We start from the raw sequence: 27,618 nt of genomic DNA on the forward strand, positions 1-27,618 counted from the left end.
TTGGAGGCACTGATCTCTCCTCCAGCTGCTAGTGTTTATAAATTGTTTTACATGAATAATTGCCTGTGGGATTTCTACCCATTTTTAAGGTTTGGTTGAACTTGGACAAAAGTGCTCTAAGGTTATGGGGGATTCCCAGGTGGACTGATAAATTGATCCCCTAACATATTTTCCTCATGCTTAAAATCAGGCCAAACCAACATTTTTTATTGTTGTTGGTTGATTTTCATTTCTTAGATCAAGGGTGTATTAATTTAAATCTGTTCAGAACAACAGGATCATTGTACAAAATAGGACCCAAAGTTGTTATTAGTCCCAGATACATAACCTGAAAATGAGCATGAATAAGTCACTAGCTGCATGTGTGTGCATGCACACTCTTTCTTTTATTCTCCCTTTCTTTTTAGGATTCATTCTTTTCAACTCAATTGATTTATGTTGTTTCAATATTTTAGTTGATTGCTATAGAGAAGGCTGTAAATATACGCAATGGGCTTGCCAGGTACAAGAAATACACACATGCTTATTTTCTAAGGCAGTAAATGTTTTCTGTAAAGTCTCAGTAGCCAAATTACACAGGCCAACAACATGAATGCAAAGTGATGTGTTTTTTACTGCTGTCTTTTCAAGGAAAATGGGGGTCCTATTTATTTATTTATTTCTACATTTATTAATACAGTATCTGCAAACCACCTGCAATGGCAGCCTCTTCTGCAAACTGACTGGCACCCTGGTTTCTATGGCAACTGAAAAAAAAAAAGAAGTGAAGTGAAATGAAAGCATGAATGCCTCAGCTTTACTCATAGCAGGGAAAAAAAGGAGACCTCATTTACATTCTGGTGAGTAAACCAGCTAAGTGATGTTTCCTGAATAATTTCTCATGGCTTGAAACTACACATTCATGTGGAGTTTCTCTTTTTTTATTAGGACAGAGCTAAAATTCCCCATAGCAGTTTGTCTGTACAAATTTGAGATGGGGGAAAAACACAGACAAACAACTGGAATTTTTAGTTAATTGTTCTGTCTGCTCTAAAAAATAATAAAATGGATTATTAAATTATAATTACTAAAACAATGGAGTTGGTTGGAAAGTTTTCTTCATCTGTGACACAAATATGTTGTGTTGAGGAAACATCTGCTAGGCTAAATGACCCATTTCTAAACAAACAGCTTAAGAAAAGAGAGAAATCTAAATGCAAACAAAGCTCCCTTTGGTATCTTAGACAATTCCTTTGATAATAATGCATTCCAAGGGGATGTGCATATAGTCTGGTTGTAAGAATTCTGCCTATTGGTTTATTACTGCCCTCCATACAGACAGGGACTTAATCCTGGGGCTTTGAGGTTCTATGATGACAAAAGTAATAATAATAAACATATACATCAAAGTTTCTTACAAATGACAACAAAAATGTATTTTTTATATAGAATTCATGAATGACTTTGCTCCTAAAGTAATTGAGAGATTTATCTTATTTTAAGAGAAGTGTCTTAATTTTAGAATTAATCTATCAGTTTGTGGGAAATGACCTTGAAACATTAAAAATTTATCTAATAAGCTCAAAACACCTCCCTGGCTTTAATTTTAGTCTGCCCATTAAGCATGTGCCCAAATACAGTCAGAAATTCAGAATTGCTCACTCATCTACTATTCCCATCCTTTCAGGACCAGGCTTTGGTCTGGCAGATTATGTCTGATCTTCTTGTAGAGTCTGGAAGAACCAGGCATAGATGAAGCTAGGGGTACAACAGCCTAAAGGTCACCTCAGCTACTCCCAAGGTGAGGGTGGCTGCTCTGAGCCTAAAATGCAGCCAGGCTGCAGGCAGGAAAGAGAGCTAAAGAAAGTTCACGTGGGCTGCAGAGTTCAGTGTTTTTACCTCTCCTTTGAGCCAAGACTTCACCTCACAATAGAAGTGACTTCCTTTGGAGCGCCTTTGCCAGGGCTTTTTTAGTGATAGACCTTCAGGTCTGATCTTTCCTCTGTGTGATGGACTCATCGAGCCCAATTCCAGTAATTCCCCTAGAAAACATGTCAAGATTTTATTTCTTTCTTTAATGTTAAGCAAGATTATTTCATCTGAATTTTGTGATATTTGATACTTCTATTTAAGCCCAGTCTACCGAAATAATGGAATTGCATGAAAATACTTGCTTTAATTTTTTTTTAAAGAAACTTTAAAGATCTTGGTTTGAAAATATGAAACTTAAAGAACTTAAATCCATGAAGCAGATAACAAGAAGAAAAAAATTAAGAATTAATATATCTTGACTTTCAAGATAAATGCATGTGGTTTTTTTGAAAGCATTCTGAGTTCCTCTGATCATTCATGGCTGCAGAGGATTAACTTATTAAGGGAGAACTACTGAGCTGGGTTTTTTAGGACAGAGTTAATAATTTGGTTTTCTGTGGGAATATATGTAAAATATAAAAATATGTATTTACAATTTTTTCCAAAGACATGCTTAATTACATCACTATTGTACAGTAGTATGAACCCGGTTGATTCATTTGCAAGAACATCTTTCATTTTAGGTATATAAATGCTCTGATAGATATCAGCAAAGAGCAGATGGCTTCACAAAAGATGTTTGAAAGCTGCCTCCCTCCTGCCAGAAGCTTTTCACACTCTCACTTTGTCTGGTTTCAGTGGGATTCCTCAGTGGGAGAGAGCCCTCTCTGTGCCCCACTGTTGTGGAAGTACAGTCACGTAACCAGTTATGCACTGATTAATGCATTTGCGCAACTCCAGTGGCTACAGCCCTTTAAGAAGACTACCTCCCCACATACGCCTCTGGAAGGATATCTATTCAGAGCATTACAGTTGGATAGGTAGTTAGACTAGATGTTGACAGTGCACGAGCTCTAGGGGGTAGCTCTCAGGTAATAGCTGGAGTTCAGTAATTCCAAGGTGGGAGCCTCAAGCCACCGATGTGGCATCAGTGCTACGGCAGGACAATCACACAGGAACGGCTGGAAGTTGTTTGGTGTAACTATTGGTGAGAGTGAATTTTTAGCAGGTCAGTCCAGGTCCAGTCCAAATCCAATTTGGTCCTGTCCACTTCAAATGAACTGTGGCAGAGTAGTCTGAGATGGTAGAGATCTTATGATACCTCTTCCAGTTAGAGGATCATTCTGGGTTACAACACTGAACACTCATAGAGACACCAGAGTCTAGAAAATGTGAGCATGAAAAAAAACCCCAAACCTGGAGGCTTTTTTGGTCATAGTCACTGTGTATGCAAGAAACACCCAAAACCAGCCTTAGAGTTGTTCACTAGAATATTTGGGAGGCAATAAAATAATATTTTCACTCTACTTGTTCTGTAAACATGGACTTCTTCAAAGGATTTCATTTTTAAGTTGCAATGTTTCAAATATTAACAGACATAATAACATCATTATTTTTCATGGTTAAGGTCAAAACTATGGATCAACTGTGCCATTTGACAGATAACTACAATGATGTTCAAACAGTTTATTATTTGACCAGCTCTTCTATTCTTACAACAATAGGAAAACAGCATAATACAAATGTTGATGGACAAATTGGATGGATTTTTTTTTCCACGGAAGAAGGATATTTTCTGGCAAGTTAAGACCAGTAGAAGGAACTCATTACTCTCTTTCTTGCAGGTGGTAAAAGGTACATCTGTCTACTCCTGCCTGCCATGTCTTTGGAAGAAAATTTTAAGTGATAGGATTTACCTCCTTGGTCCTCTTTATCTTATTTTTTCTAGTGTGGCAGCAGGAACTGTTTCTGCTAGCACTGGTTACCAGTTCTAGCAACCCCCTGAATAGCTTCAACCAGCTAAAAATTATGCTCTAAAAAAGGAGAGAGGAAAACCTATTTTCTTTCCTCAAAACATGGAGGTTTTTCCCTAAGGCTGTGGGAATCTATGGAAGTACCAAGGAGCTAAGTATAGCTCCACATATTTTTAAATGGACGCAAACATAAAAACACTGTGGCACCCTCTCAGTAAAGGCACCTGTAGGCAAAATATTCTGTTTCAATCACCCCACAAAAACTACACGTGTCTGAAGCCCATATTGGCAAAATTTCTTTGTGATTTAGGCTTATTGCCATAGCTGTGATTCTATGCACATATGTGTTTGCTTCCTTCTTCCAAGTGGGACAGGCAATCTGTGTTTCTAAACTGGAGATCCCAGGCATTAAAGTCACAACAGTCTTTTAATAACTTTTAGATTTCTTTAATTTTGTCTTTTCTTGGAGAAAACAGAGGCAGCCTGACTTTTCAAATTGAGAGGTAAGTGCCAATGCAACATAAAATGCATTTATCTGCTGAGGTGGCATGGGTTATGTGGTATGCACAAACACATGGTGTCATGGAAAGGTAAGTGTTCGGCACGACCAGCCTTGCTTTTGAGTGATGTGGCTCTGTTAAACTGCAATCACATCACGTTCACCTGGTGTGGTCAATTTCACAATGTTCATTGTGAGTTGTTATAAACACATGTGAAATTACAATTTCAGACACTCATACGAGGAACAATTAAGTTAAAAGTAAATAAATGGCTTTTTATTTACCCCATCCCTCCTGCGTTGAAATGTACAATGAAACATAGTGATGTTTCTTTCAGTACTTGTCTGTATATCCTAGAAGTTGAGTGCATGGGGGCACATGGAACAGCTTTGCCAAGTGAAGAAAGGCCTTCATCCACTCACAATATGGTGGATTTGCACCACTGTGGATTGCAGTCTCAGTACTGTGTAAGGGTGAATGAAAGAGCTTGCTGTTATGTGCTGTGTGCCTCCAGTCTGGTGTAAAGTTGGGACAAACTTCTGGGTCTAGAGCCAACCTGTATCTTCATTGCCCCTTGCTCAGTGCAGCCAGCTTTTGATAGTTGTAATAATTTCCTTCTCTACTCATAGGCCATGAAAACTCTCTCTATACCTGCATCTACAACTTCATCATTGCGCTCTCTGTTCCCTTAATCTTTTTACTCACCAAATATAGTGGTGTATCGTGCTAACTTCCACACATTTCTCAATATCTTATTTTATATTGTCTGCTGGGACTGTCTCAGTATTCAGTTATACCATTTACTATCCTCTGTTGTCTTAGTTCCCAAGGAAGGTGATTCTACCCTCCATCAGCATGGGGGAAGACAGAATCATTATTTGTTTCTGTTTGTAAGACATCTTTAGAGTGTATTTCACAAGGGATATTCTGTGACATTTATTTTAGTTCACATCACAGTTCAGGCTCCTGAACAACCTTTTGATGAAAATGTGGAGTTTGACAGGTTTCTAAATGAATTGTAGGTACCAGTCTCACATTTGTGTTCCAAATTTTATAACAGTGAATTAATGGAAAAGATAGCAGAGCCTTGCAACTTTTCTAACAGCTGTACAGGAAACTCCTTACAAATGGGTCCCCTCAAAAAAGTGAAACAAATTCTTTTTCACACCTAGGTGATCAGAATATTGGTTTCATGTCCTTCCCTGAATATAATTCAATGTTAGGGAATGAAAAAATAATCAGGTTTTAATAAGTTTAAATAAATTGTTCCTTTGGGGGAGAGGAAGGAAGGGAAAATATTTTAAATTGTTAAGATCTTTAGGTAGTGTATTATTTACATTATCTGGTTATCTTATTGCAACTGATGACAAACTCTATTTGGGAAAGAAGGGATAATTTATGGAAGCTGTAGCTGAAGGTAAAAAGCTGGCATAGACTTAATTGCAAACAGAGCTGGTTGCAGGCCATATTTAAAATGCATAGACTCTTCTCCCATTGGATACATAAGACCCTGTATTTCCTGCCCCTTAATACAGAAGGAAAGGTTTTAATTTTTATCTCTGACGAAAATAGTGGTTGGTTTTCATTCTTGGAGTGTAATTTCTCTTACTTCATCATAATCTTTATTCAAGATCTAAACTTATTATAATTTCTTTGATAAATCACGTATGTGATATTGTTGCTCTTAAATGGCAATTTTGAATCACAAACTTGATAGTTATAACACAGATATGCATTGGAAGCTTTGAACTGAGATTTCTTTAAGCCTGACCCACTATCCACACAACATTTTGCCCTTCAGCTTGTCAACAATATTTAGAAAAATCTTGCCAGTACTCATGTACCATCTATGTCATTAACACTTAGACAACTGACTAGGCAAAGAAAAAACCTAGCAGGTGGTATAAGAATACATCGGTGCCTTTGTTTCTTCTACTCAATTACCCTTATTGCAAATGAAAGATCAGTTCAGCTTCAAACAAGACTGTAGAGTTTTCTTGAATAAAACCTGCTCTCCAGGACAGGAGAAAATGTGCTTATTTTCTAAGATTACAAACTAGATTTGCTCTGATTTGCCGTTACAGATGAGCCTTTGAATACACAGCAGCTTTTGGCTGTCTTCTGGGTCACATGGCATGAGGCACCTCGGTTTCCACATGAAAGACTCCACCTTCATTGCTCAGTCCCAGCAGACTATGCCCAGCAGGCACAGGCTAGAGATGATTTCATCAGCGGGGTTGCTTCCCTGCTTTGCATCTGTCAGAAAATCGGGAACTCCTTGCTCTCTGCCTTACCTTCTCTTCCTTGTAAGCAAGTACTAACACACACAACATTACTGGGAAGTCAATTTCCTTGAAGTCCACGGTGCTTAATCTGCCTTTTCTTCTCCTAGGAGGTGTGAAAGGCTCCTAGAACACAAGATGCCTCTTGCAACCTACATTTTCAACTTGTTTCTCTCTCTCATCTAGAATCAAATAGAATCAAATATAGAAAAGGCTCCTGTAGAACTGCTCTTCCAGCCCTCTGAAAAAAAGAAAAAAAAAGGTCTGTAATGCATTCCAAGAAGTTGCTGAACTGCTAGTGTCCTGCTATATTTCTTTTCTATGCTTTCAGTAGAACTGGGAGTATTAACTTGCAGTCCTCTGCCTTGAATGTTTCTCTTAATAAATAGCTGTGCCCAACCAAAAAAAAAAATCAGTTTAGCATGTCCTTATGATTTTTTTAATCTTTCTACCACAATTCAACACTGTCAATAGCTCTGTCTCCCACTCAGTGCTGACCTCAGGCAAGGCTTGCTTACTTACAGGCCCTGATGAGCACATCGGATCTAATGAATTTGTCAGGATCTCCGTCCCCTCCTTTCTCCTGTTTATACTGCACAACTGTTCTGAGCATAAGCAAAGTAGTAGCTGCCTGGGGCATCAAACTGTAGGCAAGGAGATTGCTGCTTTTTCCCTCAAGCTTGTGCTGCCTTTGCCAGATATCTGGAAATGCCCCGTTTGCTGGGAGTGTTGCCCTTCTGCACGAGTGACAGCAGAATCAGTGAGCTTTGATTCTTGGCTCTGGCCCCCATAGCAGGCATGGACCAGAACTGAAGTTTATTTTTGCTCACAATACTCAGACCTTTCTGCTGTCTTCCCTCACAAAAAGCAATAGCTGTACTCTGTCTGGGGACTGCATTCAAACGTCCCTGTGTTGTGCTAAGTAGGTCAGCATTTTGATTATTTTTGAAGGCTTTGTTTTTCATCATTCACCATTTTTCATTATCCCCCAAACAATGAAGGAAGATCCCTGTAGCCAAAGCCACAACATTTTTTTTGCAAATAAAGGAACTTGAGATAGATGCTTAGCTTGAAAAACTTCTCTATCAATGGATATGATTTTGACAATATTGTAAAACTTGGCAATATTACAAATGCTAGTGTACTTCTAATTCTGACATTTATATTGCTGCAAATGGTTTTATATAAACATACATACATACATGCATACATACACATGTATACACAGATGGTTATTTAAACAAAAGGATGGCAAATGGAGAGAAAGAATGCTTTCACAAACAGCTGTAAGTGTGGTAATATGATTCTGGAGGAATAACAGCATTAGAGATTCCTGCAAAATTACAGTCAGAACTGAGCAAAATGCCAGAGATTCTCTTCTTTCCTTTATACTGGTATTTGTTAGATGAGATTACATGATCAGGAACAGTTGCTAGTGTCCTTAGTCGGTAAGACTGACTCTATGAGGAAGGAGGGGAGCTGAGAAAATAAGATCTTTAGAGATGTAATTAAAAGAACTCTTTGTGCAATATCTTGATCAGAGTATTTCAGCCCCAACTTTGGGTGGTGTATGGAAGTGTGGGTCTTTTTTTTTTTTCCTCTGGCTTGCATTATGCTATAAAAATTGTAAAATCTCAGTGTAAAGTTGATTATAGAAGAATCCAAGCTGCTCCATTCTTTTATGAGAAAAATCTTATAATAAAATAATATATCTTTATTCATATTTCTGGTGAAATCCCACTATAGTAATGAGATGCACTGGTGATAAATTAAATTTAATTTCAGTACTATGGACTCATTTACTTGTTAAGTTGCTCTGTTAAACCATTGCAGTCCGACAGAGTGTGTGCCATTTCAAATACTTTCAGTACTAGATCAGAGTTTTATATTTGTTTTCAACAGGAGGTGATGGCAGAATTTCAAAACAAATGCATCCAGGTGAGTTGCTAATGTGCTTCTAAAACAACTCTGATTTTGTTATAAAAGGGTATTATATGTTTACCAGCCAGAGAGTTATATCCCAACCTGGTACAGCATTAGGCTGCAAGCATCTGCAGGGGACTGTGTTGATTATTGAATTGAGCAGACTAAGCACAGTTAACCTTTTTGGGTATTAATTTAACAGCAAGTCTGAGAGGAAGTTTTAATGATGATTGTGGGTGCAATGTAACAACTGTGGCACAGCCTTTACAAGAAAAGTTGTGGAATGCTGTTGTGGATGCAAGATCTCTCTTCTGGACTAAATGAAGACTGGGATAATAGAATGGTGAAAGAGGATCTTCCCTGCAATTCCACCTTGGAGCTGTCTATAAACTGTGCAGACCACTAAAAGGGTGAGAAATGCTAGAGATTATTGTGTTAGAAAAGGACATGACACATGGCTAGATTCTCTCCTAACTTTCATCTGTTTTGTCAGCTTAGCCAACAAGAGAATCTTAAAGGTGGCAATCACAGGCTTTTAAAAATGAATGTTGCACATATTTTTAAAAGGATACTTATCTACGGCTTATGAAAAATAAATTATTCTTTTTGTTTGAGGTAAGTATTTTCATCAATAGTTGGGCTATGCTCATTAGTACTTTTCTTGAGTTGGAATGTCCTTTTTGAGGCCAGATGTAAGAAATATTTTTCTGCCTTAGAGATGGATGGCAAGGTAACTTAGGCTACAGATGTCCTTCGTTTAGAATGGTATTTTCTATTGTGCAGAATTGTAGTTGTCCATTTCATGCACAACTCTAATTTCAAAGTTCCCTCTGTACTATCTTTTACTTAATACTGAGTTGGTAGACGAAATCATGTTTGAACTTCTTAGTACTGGTGGAAAATATTGACTGACACTGGTAGAGTGACTTTGCCAGCGAACAAGTCTTTTAAAGCTACTGCACCAGGAAGAAGTTTCCTTAACAATCCAGAGAACATGGATATAGTCGTTAAAAAATGCAAACTCTGCAGTGAAGCATAAGGCAAACTTCTCAAAATATGTACAAAAAGGTCATTTGAAAACATCATCTCTCTTACCATTTAAAATATGTGAGCGATGGAATTCCCGCATTTCACTGCCAGCTCTCTTGAGTCATAAGAAATAAAGAAGGGTGGGGAAAATATTTTGTTAATAACAGTGTTTCCATTGAAAAGGCTATCATCAGTATCAACAGCAGTGCCAGCGACTTGAAGTGTAACCTTCCCCCATCGCTGCCTGCATGCAGCAAGAATGCATGCCTCTCCCCACGTCTGTCCAGATGTTCATTACAACATGATGAACCCTCCACAAGTATCCATTGTACTGTAATGAGCATCACAACCTTCCTGCAGAGAAAACACATCAAATGAGTGTGTGGGAGGACTGTGAACAGCACTATAACCGTGACTGTTTGTACTAGGTGCTGGGAATGATACTGACACTATTTTGCAGCATGAAGGGGCAGCTGTATAACAATGGTTATGGCACAGAGTCTTCTAGGTTTCCAAGACATTAAGCTGGTTTTTGAATACTTTCGAAATACCCATAAGGAACTATTTATCTGTGAGACTGTTCTGCTTGTTTCAGAAATAGAGGGTTATGAGAAAATCTTGAATTTATTGTATAAAAATTCCAAATTTTGATTTGTATTAAATTTATGTTTATAGCAGATGAGGGGGAGTCTGGGTAATGAGGAAAATATTGTTCCCAAAATAAAATAGAGTCATCCTGTCTGCTGGATCTTCTGATCTGTAAGTTAGCCAGTCAAGGCACAGCTTTTTTAATAAATCCATATTTAGAGACCAGCAGTGATGGTCTGTTACCCTCTAAAAATGCATCAGTTTCTGTAATTTAAATGCCAGTTGGATTTTTCTCAAGCATTTGCAAAGTTACTTCAACTCAAATATATTTTCTGTATACTCTTGTAGGCTTTTCTAAGGTGACCTACCTATTCTCCGTGTAAATGCCTTATCTACATTGTCTTCGTAGACTTTGAGAACTTTGGGCCTTACATTTACTAATATTTTTGAAAGAGACATATTTGAGAACTCCTTTGTAGTTGTGTAGGTATAGGGGGGTGGCTTGCACATATACTTCTGGCCCCCTCTGGTACATACTGTCCACTTTCACATTATCCTTCTCGAGGGTCAGGACCCATAGGGCGCCCATTAGCTTTTAATAACTGTATGTTTTTCTTTTGAATTCACAGAATCACAGAATGGTAGGGGTTGGAAGGGACCTCTAGAGATCACCTTGTCCAACCCCCCTGCTTGAGCAGGCACGCCCAGAGCAAGGGGGCACAGGAACGCATCTAGGCAGGATTTGAATGTCTCCAGGGAAGCAGACTCCACAGCCTCCCTGGGCAGCCTGTGCCACTGCTGCTGTCACCCTCACGGTAAAGAAGTTTTTTCTCATATTCAGGTAGAACTTCCTGTGTTCCAGCTTGTGCCCATTGCCCCTTGTCCTGCTGTTGGGCACCTCGGAACAGAGCCTAGCCCCATCCTCCTGACACCCACCCTTCAGCTATTTATAGGTATTGATAAGATCCCTCCTCAGTCTTCTCTTCTCCAGGCTGAATAAACCCAAGTTTCTCAGCCTTTCCTCCTAAGGGAGATGCTCCAGTCCCCTGAACATCTTGGTAGCTGTCTGCTGGACTTGCTCAAGCAGTTCCACATCCTTCGTAAACTGGGGGGCCCAAAACTGGACACAGTACCCCAGATGTGGCCTCACTAGGGCAGAGTAGAGGGGGAGGAAAACCTCTCTTGACCTGCTGGCCACAACTCCTTTTAATGCATCCCAGGATACTGTTGGCCTTCTTGGCCACAAGGGCACATTGCTGGCTCAGGGTCAGCTTGCTGTCCCCCAGCACTCCCACGTCCTTCTTAACAGAGCCGCTTTCCAGTAGTTCAGCCCCCAACTTTCACTGGTGCATGGGGTTGTTCCTCCCCAGGTGCAGGACCTTGCACTTGCTCTTGTGGAATTTCATGAGGTTCCCCTTGGCCCAGCTCTCCAGCCTGTCCAGGTCTCACTGGACAGCAGCACAGCCTTCTGGCGTATCAGCCACTCCTCCCAGCTTGTTATCATCAGCGAACTTGCTGAGGGTACACTCTGTCTGTCATCGAGGTCATTGATGAATATGTTGAACAGGACTGGACCCAGCACAGTTCAAAGTATCCAAAACAATGAAATGTGTTGCAGCCCACCAAAACTGATTTTTATAGGAAATGTTTCTCATGTCCTGAGGTACCTAGCATGAAGGCAAGTTGGGTTGTTGGAGGCACAAGTCTCTCCAGGAAACTGGGGCTGTCATGGCCTGTAGGTCCCAAATTGAGACAGTTCCTATCCATACTGCCTATCCAGAGTATTTCCTATTAGCTAAGGCCAGTCTCTCTCTCAAACACACAGAGCTGAGTAAGCTTAGAAGGTGCCCAGAAGAGATCTAGCAGCTCTACAGGGGTGGGTAGGTAGTAAAACAGAAGAGACAAAGTGCAGGCCTATGGAAGGTTAGGCCAAATGGTTTGTTTTACTTGGGACAGTGGGACCTTTCAGCTTCAGTGGAAAGCAGGCCCTCTTTTGAGGGCCCAGATGAGTGCCTATATAAGTCAAAGTTGTGCAGAAAAATGAATCCAAATTCAATCTTGCAATAAGTATGTAGTGGTACAGAAAAGACACTAGCAGACTTGTCTTCTTTCAACCAAGGCTGTGATACGTCCTTCAGAAAAGATGAATTGTGCTCAGAAAAAAGAATTGCTAGGACCCACAGATGTCCCTAATTTCCTATCAGCGAAAAAAAAAAAACGATGCAGAAGATGTTTAAATGGAATAGTGAGCACCAGAGCTGTTAACGTGGTCCTTATTGCTCATGTACAGAGATGTACAACTATGACATCATTTTACCTTCTGGAGTTCTCCTCTCCTGTTGAGTAATAATTGCTGTTTGATCAGTGTATTGATCTCAGACCTCTTACTTGGTAGACTATCATGTACTTATCTGTCAATGTTATGTACATAGAGGGTGATTTGATTTGTTATCCAGTAATCAATAGCTGGATAAAGCAGTAGCTGATCTTTTTTAAGCACAAAGTGTTGAATGGGGTTGAGCTAACAAACCACACAATGCCAGTCACTTTTTTAAGGTATTAATCTATGGTAAAAATACCACACAGCAGAAATCAAACAGCGTGAAATAGGATGTTCCACTGTATTGAATCGTTTCTCATACAGTGTCAGTGACATTTGGAATAGTGGAAAGATTTGTGTGAGTGTGGCAAAAAGAAAAGGTTTTATGCTCCTTTGGCCTGCATGCACGGAGTCAGACAGTCTGTTTATATCCCTTTCTGCACTCTGTTGACTTCCTAAAGAAATAGCAACATGTGAAGTATTGACAATGGGCAAACAAGAAAAAGCAGTTATTTGTGAGTATCCGCTCAAAGATAATTCAATTTAAACTAAATCCAATTTGGTTTTATTCATTAGCACATTTGTGCTCATTTCTCATACTAAAGATTTAAGCTTCTTTACTGGCAACACCTGTGAAGAGCAGATTGAAAGAATTCTTTGAAAGCAGGTGTCTTTTGTCCATTTACAACCAAGTTGTAAATTAACAACCAATGTGCTATGCTGATTACTTAGGAAAGCCTGGCACATACAAGGTAGCTGATTTCCTGGGTGGATAAGAGGGTTGGAGGAAGTTGTGAGAATCAAAATGGGTCATATTAAGTAGAATTATGTGGATCGAATTAATTGCATGGTGCTATGGCTGATCTTCAGGAGCCCTAACTCTCTGGTAAATGTATGCCAAGCATATTAAATTGGCCTGGGAGTCAGGTGAGGAGGGCTTTAGTACTGGTTTGATGACTAGCCTGCTCTGTGACCTTGCGTGGGTCACTCCACCTTTCTTCCATATGTGTTATTTATTGCTTTATAGTATAAGTTGTTTGCAGCAAAGACCTTGTGTTGGCTCCAACAAAGGACTAGGAAACCTGAAACACTACCTCCCAGAGAAGAACCCCTGGCAGCATCCAGCCTTCACTGGAGGAAACACAGGGCTGGTCTCAGAAACAAGGGTGGAGAGTCCCTCATTGTATTGCTGTGCTCCTGCTCTGCTCTCAGAGCCCATACATTTTGAATTATTTCTCATGCATCAGCTCAGGAACAGACACAGCCCCTGCTTGATCAGGCCTGAAAGGTTCTTGTGATATATCTGCTTGCAGCCCAGGGCAAGGAGACCCCAGTCTCAGCAGAGGCCTTGTAGTAATATGGGAACACAGGCATGAAGCAACAGCAGGATTTTTTTTTTGAGGGCAAACAGGCATTGATATGTGAATTACAGAAGTAACTAGCAGGGCAAGAAATGACAGGCTAAGCAACTTCTATTCTACTCTAAAAAACAGAGATAACAATGGAATAACCTTAATGAAAAATATGACTGCAACATCATTGTTCATTAGATGGCACATTTGATGAAGGACAATTTGTTCTAATAACATCATGTTACTCATTATTTTAATGTGATATATAATAATCAAACACTACTTAGAATGAAATGGAATAGGAAGCCTATAAGTGAAGTATTAAGTGGACCTGTCAGCCACCTGTATGTTGTTTCAAAAGCATGCAACAGATTTGAGAAACACAGCTCACAACAGATCCCACTTCATTCCCAGTAATCAGAATCAGCCTGCAAAGAAGCACGTGCTTTATAAAAACAGTCAATCATAATACTGGTATAACAAGATATATTGATGATATAGATTTACAAGAATTACAGAGAATTGGGCAAGTGAGTGTTTCAGAAAAGATAGATTTGTGCACAGCAATTTATCTTTGCTTAATTTTCAGTTTATCTCTTCTCAGCTGAGGTAAGATCAGTCTTCATCACTTTGTAGGTTGTTGAATAAGACAGCCACTATCATTTTATCCATCCAACAAGATCTTTTTATGCTTAACATATTTTAGGTCTTCAGAAACTTTTAATCTACCAAAAGAGTGTATAATGAACAACTTTGGGTGGTACTTACACTCTGGCAGTCTTTAGGCATTAAAATAAAACTTTCCAAATTAATGTAGAAAAAATGTTTGCTTGCTTTGCTTTTAGCTTGCCTGGATGGCACTAACAGTTGCTGGCTAATTACTTATCAGAAGTTAATACTAGTAGAAAATAATTTAGATGTTGTTTTAAACTATATGATAGTGAGCATGTAAAGCTAGAATAGATGTAATAATTGAAAACAACCATTGAAAGGAAATTTTCCCAAGTAAAAAACCAGCATCTTCTCAGAACGCAGCCTTTTAGGTGGTGCCCTGCTTAGTTTTTCAGTGCTAACAATGGACTCCAAGTCCAAGGGCTGGGGGACCATGGAGAGTGAAGTATCCCACAGTGGTGGCCCCAGAATTTCCTGGCTTGTGGAGAGAGATGAGACAGTCCCTGGTGATTGCACCAATGATTTTGTTTAGTGATCTAGGAAGTAGGAAGTTCAGCTTCACTTTTTCTGCAGTTTTAGGGAATTCAAACTGAGGCTTTTCCAGCCAAGAAAAGTTAGAGAAGGAGCAATACGAGTTTCACTCCCCAGCCTGAACAGACCTGGAGACCAAATCTCCCCCTCCCTGTGCAAGTGCTCTAACCGTTCGGCTCATGTGCTACAATGAGGATAAGGGTGGCCATTGCTATCAGTCAGGACTCCTCTTCCGAGTGTATTTAAAAATGAAAGCAGCTTTCATTTTGCTTGTGAGGGGTTTGATCCTTTCATGTATTACCTGTGAACGAAGCATGCTTTATTGAAGTGGTTTCCTCCAGTGGGCTTAGGTATCACTTTGTTTAGTTTCTGGTTCTTCAACGGGTTTAGCAGGAGCTAAGTGCTTGACAATTGCTGGCCCTGAGCCATTTTTAGTCAGACAGGATGCAGAGACATTTTAGATCAGGAGGCAAAGTGTCTAATGGTTGCAAAACTCTCCAGAGAAAGAAGTGAGTTAATATTTTTGGATGGGACACTTTAATTTGATCTAGATTTTCTTTCTGGGGACCTGACATTCAATTCACCTTAGGTACCTCCTAGACTAACAGTTTTTCTTTTTTCAAGATTAATTTAAATTCTCACTCGTCTTTGATTTTAGTTCTATATTCTGTTTTTGGTTTAAAGATACTAGTTCATAGCTATAACTAAATTTATGTGCTATGGTTATCCTTCAGTGATTAGAAAAAAGTATGCTCTGTCAGTAAATGCAAGTGGTAGTCACTGACCCTGTTGTAACAGCAAATTAAACAAGCTAAAACAAGCTAAGAGCAAATATTTAATTTCTCTTTTTTTTTTTTTTTTTACTTTTGTGCTTTTGGAGTACCTATATCATAGAATTGAGAGACCTGGAAACGGACTCCTTGCTATAAGCCCAAGGAAGCTTAACGAGCCTCCCATTCCTCTTTGTCAGGATGCACAATGTTAGGAGAAGTCATTGTTAAGATACTTCCAAAGAGCTGCAATGGGGTTACTCTTTTGAAAGCCCTGAATTTAGTAGTTTTCAGACTAAGATTGGTGACAGGGTCTGGATGTCAGCTTTTTCAGTTATCCCTGGAGCAAGCAGGACGATCTGCCTGTGGTTTCCTGTTAACTTCCAGCAGGCAGAAAATTTGGGAAATTCATGTGATCTTACATTTTCATAAATAGCTGTAAACTCTCCTTCAGAGACCTTTTGCCTACATCTCAGGAGCAGAGGCCATCTCGTACTCGCTTTTCCCTGCCAAGCTCATCCCTGTGCAGAAAATGATTTAAATATCTGGCTTGGTGAGAATTGAAAGGAAGCTGCCAAAGTGATTTAAGCTGGAGAAAAGGGGAAGAAAGTGGAATAACTGCAGAGGATGTAGATAGCAAAAGGGAATTAATAGATCTGAGAGTATGTGTTTAAATTTTTTGACTTTGCTTTAATTGCTTGTAATGTCAGCACAAGAGAACTGGATCTGAGGTTCCTGGAGGCAAAGCTGATTCACCTGGCACACTTGTCATCACCAAGCTTAGCTTCTCCAAGTACAGGTGAAAAGGTGCTGCGCTTGCTTCCATGTGTTGAGCACACCTCTAGAGAGATCCAGATTTCAAGCCCCATATAAAGCTGAGTACCTCCTTGTCAGCTGGCAATGTGGCTGCTGGGCAAACTTGCCCTGCACTGTACCAATACACATGTACCTGGGGTAACGTCCACCTGCCTCCCAGGCAGCGCTGCTGTGCATCCCCAGGTGATGCAGGAGGGAGTGTGGGGTTGCAGTGGATCTCACCATTTCATGGGGTTGACAGCTGAAAACTGTCTAGCAGAATCAGGATGAATCTGTTACTCTGATAGGCTACCTATGAATCTGCATTGATTTGCATTGACTTGAACAGATTGTTCATCCCTTGATGCAAGAAAGCGTAGGTAAGATTTCCTGTTATTTGTTTTATTTTATATTTCCTTTACTTTTTTTTTCTTTCTATTTTTCCTTACTCTTCCCTACTTATTTTATATTTCCTTTTACACTTCTTAAAGGTGTTCCATAAAAAAAGGCTGGCTTGGCATAATTACTGGTTTTGGGTTTTTCACTGTTTTCTACCAGAGCTTTTTCTAAATAATCCCGTGTGCTGCCCTTCCTCCATCTCACCCCAAATCCCAGCTTTTGTCAGAAAACTCTCAAGATATTTGCAAAATCAAAATTATTATATTTCACAATGACAACTGAAAGCAAACAAAATCAATACAAGGTAAAAAAAGGTGATCTTAGACAAACAAAACCACAGCTGATAAGATTACTTTCTCTGGTCAGGGAGAATGAAGCTTCATTAGGATAAGAAAATGTATCCAGGTTCTTATTTCATCTTCTATTCTTACCTTAACTGTCTTTATGCTTCCCTTTCAATGTGGAACACAGTGATTTGTATCAGGTTTCTTGCACAAGACCCTTGCCTTTCCTCTGTGTGACCCCTTGACGTGCACTTCTGCGGTGAGATCTAGAAGCAAGCAGCCCAGATCAGCAGTGGTTACAGACTTCTTGAAGTCACAGCATGTAAAGTCTACTTCTAATAAAAATTCCAGCTGAAGAAAGACCCCTTCCCTTCTTTCTGGAAAAGGTGTCTGCTGGGCTGACATCTGTCAGGGACTGCATCTCGAGTGCCTCTGTACACATGTGATGGGAATGCACAAATTCAGCATTTTTCCCACCGTAGCTCCCAGAGAGGTGGGTATCTCTTGGGCCAGAGCAGACTTTTAAGTCCCTGTCTTGACTCTGGTTCTTTCTCCCTGGCTCAGCGCTGACTCCTGACACCAGCAAAACATCCCAGCTTTCACAAGCCCAGCTTCTGAATGTGCCTTTCTGAATGTACATGCTTTAACTTGGTGGAGGAAAGGCTGCCTGTTACATTGCATTTGAACAGCACCCAGCATATAGTGGCCTGCTGGCATTAAAGAAGTACAGTTTAACATTGCTGCAAAGGAAAGAGACTTTCCAACATGAAAGTCTAATTTTTAATTGTGATGCTAACATTGAGGAAATATTTCAGTAGCTGTATTGATCTGAGCCCATGATTTGAAACTCTTAATTTCTCAAGGTCCAAATATTTTTCATCACGGTATGAAGGATTTTTACATTTGTTTTGCATGGCTATTTGTCATAGCAGCTGGAGTATGGATTTCCACCTTTCTGCCCATGGTTTACAGTAGAGAAAAAAAAAAAAGCAGGTGAAGGAAAATACAGTAATTAGCTGGATGTTCTCCAGGGGCTGTCATATCACTTTGCTGTCACAGCAAGTGCCTGTGAGGAAATTAATTTCCTGCCAAGCATCAAACACTATCTACTCTATCAAATAATTTACACAACCTTTTTACACCTGCATATATATACATCTTTTAGTTACTCTTTTCTTCAGTAGTTAGTCTTATTAGAACATACCTTTCACTAGAATAATTTGGTGGTCAATCATACCTAACTACCTTGCCTTACATTCTAGAAGTGACAACTTTTCTGCTGTCATTTTACAATGTCAAGAAAATAATACATATATTTTCATTACTAAAATATCTTAATGAATTAAGGTACTAATACAAATATCAATCACTCGTATTGCTGAAAGAAAACGTCACTGAAGAATGCTAAAGAGAAGAAGGAAAGGAACTGGAAAGTATGTCTGTTGGTGCTCATTAACAGCAATAAACATGCAAAGCATCTCCTTTACTTTACAGCATCTCCATAAAAAGAACAGAAAAGTATCAACAGAGAAACATTAATAAAACAGAAGGAGGTTTGGGAATAATTCTGCCTGGCCCAGTTACCTAATTAGAACTTTTAACTGCAAGTAGCTCTAAAAATCTTCTCTGCTAGGTAAGATGGGTGTATCCGTTGCCACTTTTAGCACTTCACTAAGCCGCAACAAAAGAGGTCATGCTCTGCTTCTTTCATCTACTCTGAGTCTCTATCCCCTCACTTTTTATGTAATTTCCAAGTCAGAGGCTCTGATGATAACTGATATGGCTTATCTACATCTACTCTTCCCATTTTAGTGTCTTGGAAAAAACAGTTCCATTCAATCAAGAGATCATTCTTGACTGTGTTTTCTACAATGAATGAAATTATCTTTTTCATGGACTTTATCACATATCAATAGGGTTTTGGAATTAAATAGTACCCTGTCCTCCCCATCCACCTCCCATATACTGCATTTTACAGCTGGTGGCCATACTGTGGTGAGGCTTAAGATCTAGTATTTGTGAGACCATCTTGGTTAGCTTTAGCTCCTCTCAGTGCTTGATGTGATAGCTGGATTGAAGGCACTGAAGAGATTTGGTTTCTTGTGCTAGTTTAGTCCTCTGTTAGAAATATCAGATTCAGAACTTTACTAAAATGAATGCAGGCCATGATTATCCTTTGAAGAGCTTGTTCCAGGTGAATCTATAACTTAGGTTTGGATGAAAATTAGGATTAAATTATGAACCAACCTGTTCTGGTTCTTCTGCTGATCTGTGAGGTTAGCAGAAGGACAGTGATTTTACCTTAGTGTTTCCTACAAAATAAAATTATTTTTACAGGTAATTTCATCTCAGTACAGACTTCATATCTTGTAGATACAAGACCTTTTAGATACAGATGTTGAAATACAGTCCATCTGGGAAATAACAGCATTTTGCAGGTTGCAAGAACTGCTAACATTAGTTCTAAGGGGATACTGAAATTCCCACTGCTCAGCAGGTAATCAGCCTGTGCACTTTTGACTTTACAAACATTACTTTATTATTCAGAGTCTGAGTATCTGATCAGTAAGCTCCTAGCATACCATGAATGTACTGCTTTTTAAAAATATTTTAAATAATAAAAGGAAACTACCCAGAAATATAAAACGTATTTCTCCTCTTCTGGCCACCTTCTTTTCTTTGGGAAAACATCAAAGAAGTTGAAAGTGTTGCTTTTCAGCCTATATGGCCATGAGGCTTTTCTGTGTTACTCAAAGCTAGTATTAATTGCAATCACACAGTTCCCTCCCCTCAAACTAAACAAAGAATGATTCTCTTCTTTCCTGCACAGAATCCTTTTTATTTCTGCTGGCATATGACTCAGACAGTACTAGTATGAAATTGTTGATGAAATTCATAGGGAAGCAGTGAAAATGCTCTACATTTTTCAATTTCAACTGAGCTGAGGGCTGAACAAAGGCATGAATAGCTTTCTTCTGACGTACATGTATGTTGCCAGCCTTGCAGCAACATTCTTCCTTTCCCAGAAATCAATAGAGAGCCCTCTGTACTATTGGGATTGAGCTGCCAAGTGGTGAAGAGCTATGTCTAAAGACAGAGGAATCAAACAGGAGGTAGGGTTGAACAGAGGGGGTACTCCATGCAAGCTGTGGTGGAGCTCATTGCCTAAAGGATACTGCAAGTGCTGAAATGTAACTGGGTCCCAGAGAAGAGTAGACGAGCTCAAGAAAGAAAACTATTGAGTCAAGTAGCTGTAAAGCTGCCTTAAAGCCTTAAAGAAGCTGGATTTTGGAGAGCATTTGCAATACAGATGAAGCCTTGGGTTGAACAGGAAATTTCTGTTCTCCTAAGCCATTAATGTTCTTTAGCAATTACTGGTTGCTGTAAAGATTGATGGAAAATGGGATTTTAGTGGGGTCACAATGGTGCCACCCCTGTATCTTTATTGTTTTCTTTGAGGACCACAGTGGTACCCAACACTTTTGGAATCAGGGGAATTCAAGGATGCTTAAGTTGGCTTTATAACCTCCTGTCTGGAGCTGTGAGGATTGCTCCCTAGCTGCAGCTCAGGGACTTGGGTTTAAAGTGTCTTACTGTTTCTGGGGTAGCTTCCGTGTGCGTAGAGCACACAACATTGTTAATGGCACGTTGCCATACCTATGGAGGAAATGCAAAACTTAAGCATGTGCTTAAGTGCTTCTCTGGACAGTGGCCAGAATAGTCAGCAATTTACAGGTATAATGACCAAGTCCTTAAGGACTGCTCAGTCAGGGCTTCCTTCTGTAATCTAAGAAAAGAAAAAAAACAGAACAAAAGACAAATCTCTCAATACTCCAAGACCTGTTATCTATCTCACTGAACTCAAAACCTAAAGTTCTCAGATGACATAAAGTCCTTACTAGTGATTTTTACATATGAGCCATATTGAAGCTGTTGGTCAGCTCACAGCCTCAGGGCTGTGTATAACATAGACGACACTTCTTTACAGCCTATCTCTTTTGGCTGAGGGGATGAAGTGTCTACATCCAGTGTAATATTTGTCATTCCTGAGTTCCTGTCCAAAATACTCTAGGATGTCTGAAATGGCAGTAGATGACTAGGTATCTCAGGACCTATGTTTAGGTTAGCTGGTAGCACCCTGTCACTCCAGTCTCCATTGACTATCTCAGATACAGTAGGGACCTACACACAGACACCTGTATATTAGAGCCCAAACATGGAGCCAAATCCTACACAGTCTCTCAAAGAACAAGATACCATCAGTCCTACAGAGATGTTAGAGAGGAGACTAACAGATCCCACTTGACATTACTACTCTTTCAAGGCAAATATCACTAATCCACGTATGTCTACACATTAAAATTAGGATAAAATTCCTGCATGGCTGTGCTGTAAGAGGAGTTCCACACGCTTTGCTGTAGAGACTGTTCTTACCACCTAAGCCATGGGGGATTGTAAGTTTACAAGACTCAGTGGGGTCTGATGCTGCTTTTTTCCTGTGGTCTTTCATTTTGTGAAGGAAGGAAATGTTTCACAAATCACAGCACAGTAAGCAGAAGGTTAATGGACTAATCTGAAGCTAGACAATAGTAAACATGTAGAAGGTATGCCAAATAATGTTGATATGCGTAATATGCACATCTAACAGTAAAGGATGTAGAATCTGTGCTGTGTCTGTGGTATGTCTTCCTTTGTTATAAACACAGGCTTCACATTTATATGGATAAAACCTAAAAGCTTTGTCCAATTCTTTACAATTATTTCTCTTATCCCCCAACTTATATAGAAATCACTTGAAAGTCTAGAGGACTTTTCATACATGCAGTTGAACATTAACAGAAAGTGCATGGAAAGCACTAGTAAGTGGAAGTATGTACTGAATTCTTATTCATTTTTTATTCAGTCAAGGTCTGTCTGGATTTCCACAGTTGCAATTCAAATTAATTGAGCTTAAGGGCAGAATGGATGCAAGAACTTTCAGTCAAATGTTCAAAATATTGCTAGACTAAGTAATAAAAAATTGAGTAGCTTCCATCTCTTTCTTAGATTGTGACATCATAAACCTTAATGCAGGGAGTTTTTTAGGATTATTCTACATGAAAAAATGTGTCATGGTGCAGAGATTCTTGAATAAATGTCCAGTAGCAGATTTGGTTCATGATGGTGCTAGAATGACATGTTTATAGCAATGCAGGGACAATACCTAGCATGTCTACATGGCTCTGCACTGTGCCATGGAGACCTACTAAGCTTTTTGGAGACAGCTTGGTGAGCTCTCACTCTTCCATATCACCATGTGTGTGGTGGACACATGCTTGCTTGCTTGCTTCCTTCCTTCCTTCCTAGTTTTTAAAAAATACTGGGTATCATAGTATCGATAACTAAATGGTAAGAATTGACAACAGTAAATTTGTGTCTTCTTTGCGTTGAGCTTTTTTTAAATGCCCTTTTTATCTGTTCCCTCACTAGTAAGTTTGAATGGTTTTCAGATTCAAATACCTAAATGTGTTTACGGTCTAGGGCAGTATGTGGCGACAAGATGTCTAAGCCTCCTGTGGCAGTTAATGGAGGTCTAGAGCATCTCTTGCCATTTGAGACCTGGGATATCCCATCTGGCTTCTAAATATCACTTCAAAAGGTCACCCATAGGTCCTGCTTCATAAGAACTATCACCATGCAAACAATGTGGCTATCCCTGCGTGTCCCAGAAGTAAACTTGAATGTTTAGGCAACTGAATTGAATCCTAGGTCTCCACAAACTATGGTGGAGGTTTGGACACCTTGTTCAGAACAGACACCTACATTGTAGATGTCTATGTTTAGGTAGCTGGATCTGGAGCCAGATCCCACCTCCTGAATCCCTTTTGTCTCCAGGTACTTCAGCACTGTCATACCTGCAGATGTGGCAGGAGGAGGGGGATGTGCCAGAGGATTTCCGAGTATGCCCAATCATTGGCTTTGGCAGGCCAGGCCTGATGCCTCTCTTGTGCCTCCTTCAAAGCTAAAGCACCATAGGAAATATATGCATGGTGGAATGTAAGCTTTCGAAAATAATTAAATAGTTTGAAAACAATGATTAACTGTGTAAATAAAGACAGCAGTGTTGAAAGGAAAAGACAAACACTGTGACCCACATTAACTACAAAATTGAAGCCAGTCAGGCTGACAACAGCAGTTTAAAAAGAAAATAATCCTCTTCAGTGAGACAGACAACCAGTCTTCTTCATTAGTGCAATAATTTTTTTCTGCAGACGTTTAAGGGGAATAGAGTCACACCAAGTAAGAAACAGCTCATAAGCATACAGGACTACATAATGCTGCTGTTTGATGCTCTTTTCCCAAGTTCTGTACGAAGTAACCATGCAGACTACAGCTAATTATATATGTCAGTGTCTTTCTCTTCTAATAGATGGCTTGCACCATCCCTGCACATGGGTAATAGTTAAAAATAAACAAACCACCCTCAGAACCAATTTGCAGTAGAATGGCAATTCTGCACTGAATCTGTAAACAAGATGCCCAGTAAATTAACGCCTTCCATCTCCAGCCTCTGTAACTGAAGTGTAGCTGAAAAGGATGGGCTGCTGAAAAAGCAAGATTAGGAGTATGAGGTGAATGGTTGTCACTCACTTGCTAAAAAAATAAGTGCAGCTTTATGAAGCACACACTGAGCAGCACAGGAGATTGCTGCACATGCCTCAGAGAGGCTCCCAGCCCTGACTTGCTAGGGGAATGCCTACCTGTAGGCTACCTCACCCCTACCTGCTGTTTACTTTGCCATAGGATCTCCTGCCTCCACCCTGGTGATGACCCAGTGAATAACGTGGGAATTGCTGCATCTTAGGATAACTCAAAACTATTGCTAGCCAGAGATGCTGAATTCCTCCCAGAGTGAAGTGGCAGAGGAGGAGGTCTTCAACATCTCCTAGAATCCTCAAGAAAATGCAGATCTAGAGCTTTTATTTTTTATGCTGTTCTAGATTAGCACAAAACCCTGTATTCCCTCTATGGCTGTTCAGCAGTATTTGGTAGTAGTTTTATTCCTCTCCTTGTTAACTGCTGGGGATGTTCTACTAAGAAGGAAAATAGCTATCAGGTGCTGTTTTGTACCAACTCACCTCCTTTGATAGTCACTGGAGGTCAGTTCAAAGCTGCTTGAGATGCCTATGCTGGGCTCTGTCTAACATATCAAGAGCGTGTGAGCCACCTATGAATCATGTGCCATCTTTGCAAGCCCCATATGGATGTTTTGGATACCCTGTGGTGTCTTGAAATTCTCTACCTGTAAATGTGTGGGCATCTGAGACTCGAGGTGTTATATAACCCTGGTTCTTTAGTGTCATATCCTCAAGGGAGACTGTGGCCAAAGTTCCAGCTGGACTTGGGATTGGATGAAAAGTTAACATAAAAAAAATATGTTCAGTGCTGATTTATCACAAGTTTGTAAAACCACCAACTTAGCATTTTGATAAATCACTCACTAATACATGCTTAAAGAAGCAGTGAAAATACTTTAAAGGCTGATTTTACTCTTACCAAACACATAGTTATGTCTGTAGTTGTTCTTGGATCCTGGAGTGAAATAGTCTGTAGCTGGATGACAGACACAGCTTTAGTCTGCATTTTCTGAGTTCCCACAATACAGCCTGGTGTCAACACTGTTCATGGTTTCTGCTGCGGCTCAGATGGGTGGAGCTCCCTTTTAGCCACAAGGCTAACCTCATGTATGTGACAATTCACTGTTTCTGAGACAAGGCAAAAATGGCTTTTATAGGCCAAAGCATATCCTTCTTTGCACTGTGTGTGGTGACACAGCCTATGTGACAGTGAAATGGTTAATATCGTAGTAGAAAATTCTTTGCCGGTCTAGCTTGCACATGTAGCTACTTCCCCATCTTCTACCTGCTCTCCTAATGAATGACGGTAACTGTTGCATAGCTGATCATTCAAATCTCTCAGAATCCCATTACCTGCATTCTCATTGTAACTGCAGAAGTTATTTCCAATAAAGTAATTCTTTTATTAATGAAATCTAGCATTACTGCACTATAAAATTTCAGCATATACCATTATGTCTCATTCACTGCAATAGCAGTCATCATCTTTAAAAATTGTATAGAAGATTGTGAGTTTCAATTATAAGGCATCTCAGTAAAAATAGAACATGTAGCTAAATACAGCTAGTAGAGTGCTAGGAAATAGTATGATTATAGGGAGAAAAGAACAGGTCCCTTGATACATATTTTTTTTGTCATTCAAATTGCATTCCAGATAGTGTCTCAAGCAATATGGAGATGACCTCTGCCACTCCTCCTTTCATTCTTATAATCACTGCTGTGGATATTTAGTCCTTGCATGTGGCATGCTCTAATATAGTACAAGCCAGTTTTACTCCTTGTTTTTGCTGTGTTCCTCTAGACAATGTAAGGAGGAAACCTAAAGGAAATAATGTAAAGTTAGTGCTCACATAAATGTATTAGTCTTCAGTGTTCATATTAATTTTAACAAATCATTAACATTTATTATGTAGCCAGATGTGTTATTGTTCCATCTAGGGCTCATAGTTGTATACAGATAAATCAAGAAAAGGTTCTGTTCTAGGGAGTGCTGGGTTTTGCAGAGGATTAAGAAATGATCCCATCATATTTCAACATTTTCTGGAGTGAGACATGTGAATAGGTAGCTGACGATAATAGCAACAAACTCCCCTGAGAAACACAAGGGCCCACATCCACAAAGGAAGGTATGTGTCTCCTCCTGGGTCTGGAGTTCCCCGTCCTGGTTTTGGTGCCTCTAGTGGAATGAAATAGGGCCATCATGTAGACACAACTGCGCTCACCAAAATTGGTAAAAGACCAGACATGCGTCTCTGGGGCAAAGTGGGGACTGGAGCTAGAAGCCGTTCCCTGAACATAAAGGCCACGCATGTAAACATGTGTGACAAACTCACTATTTTCACTGAAAATCTAGTATGTGGCAGTGGTGCTACCCTTCCCCTAACACATCACAATTAGACCACTTGTGCATGGAGGAAATAACCTGGCCTTCAGACAGTGAAGAAAATGTCTTCGGGGCAAACCAAAGTTTTGATTTGCTTATAAATACACAAAATAAAAATCCATGGAAGGAAGACTGACATTAACCTTAAACAAATTTGTATCAGAATTTACAAGAAACATCCTGGATTTTTTCCAGTCTCACACTAAGATAAAAACAGACACTTGAAGATGGGCCTCTGTGGCAAAACGAACCATTCCTAACTATTACTAATGTAATTTACAGAGTGCTGAAGATTAAACGCATATGAGGACTGCCACAATTGTAGGCTTCAAAGCTAAACAATCATATTGTTATACATGAATTCATCTGGTAATTACACTTAATCGAAGACAGAAAATACACAGATGCCATTACATGGAAGCAAATATATACAAGGCATAAATCAGTTCAGACAGAACCCTGGCTAAAATTTAGGGGCTGGATACTTTGGATGCAACAAGCTTGAGCCTTCTCCTGGAGAACCCAGAGCAGCATGCCCAGCAGATGTGATCTTGCGCTGTGCTGAGTTGGGCTGTCTGTGTGGTGCAGAGCAATGATCTGGGATGTGAAGCTGGGACAGGAGCAGCAGAGCAGTACCGTGATGATACTGCAGCCCCACTAATGAGTCTCCTCTGCCCTGGCAGCAGGCGAAGTTCTATGCTGTACTGTTTTGCATGGTGGAGACAAGATCTTATTGGCGCAGTTGAAGCCAATAGGAAAAGGCACATATAAATTTGCTGTGTAAGACACTTTCTGGGGTTGCAATTATCCAAGAGGTAAAGCTTTCAAGAAGCTGCAATGCAGCCGTAGCATGAGCAGACCAAATTAGGATGTCATAAATATCAGTCTAAGTCAACTGCTGGGCCAGCTTCTACTCCCCGATTATATCCATCTGACCCAACAAAAGTGTCGGTAAATTTGACCCACTTTTCATGAAAGTAGTAAAATAAATTAGAAATTAAACAGCTCTGCCTAGGCTGAATCTACATACATAATTAATCTTTATTTTACATATGTAATGAAGAAAAGATAAATGAATTCTTTCCAAAATCTTGGGCTTGCCCTTGGTGACTTGAAAAATGTTCTAAAACTCATACGTCATCATTTCTTTGACAGCCACAGAAACCTGGAATAATTGCAATGTCTTTTGCCAACTAATTTCAGATTCATTTCAATGTAGCTGTGAACACAGATCTGACTGACATTATTCAGGTGTTGGAGTAAGGTTTCTTTTGCTTTTCACAAAGCTGTCTGCAGTATACATATTGTGAAAATTGTGTGCTGGGCAGCAACTGAAGGTGAATTCCATGTTGTAAAGGCAAACCTGCTGCCCTGCCAGAAATGTTTGCAGTAGTGTTGCAAATATATTT

This window comes from Phalacrocorax aristotelis, chromosome 3, assembly GCF_949628215.1.
Source record: "Phalacrocorax aristotelis chromosome 3, bGulAri2.1, whole genome shotgun sequence".
Taxonomy (NCBI): Eukaryota; Metazoa; Chordata; class Aves; order Suliformes; family Phalacrocoracidae; genus Phalacrocorax; species Phalacrocorax aristotelis.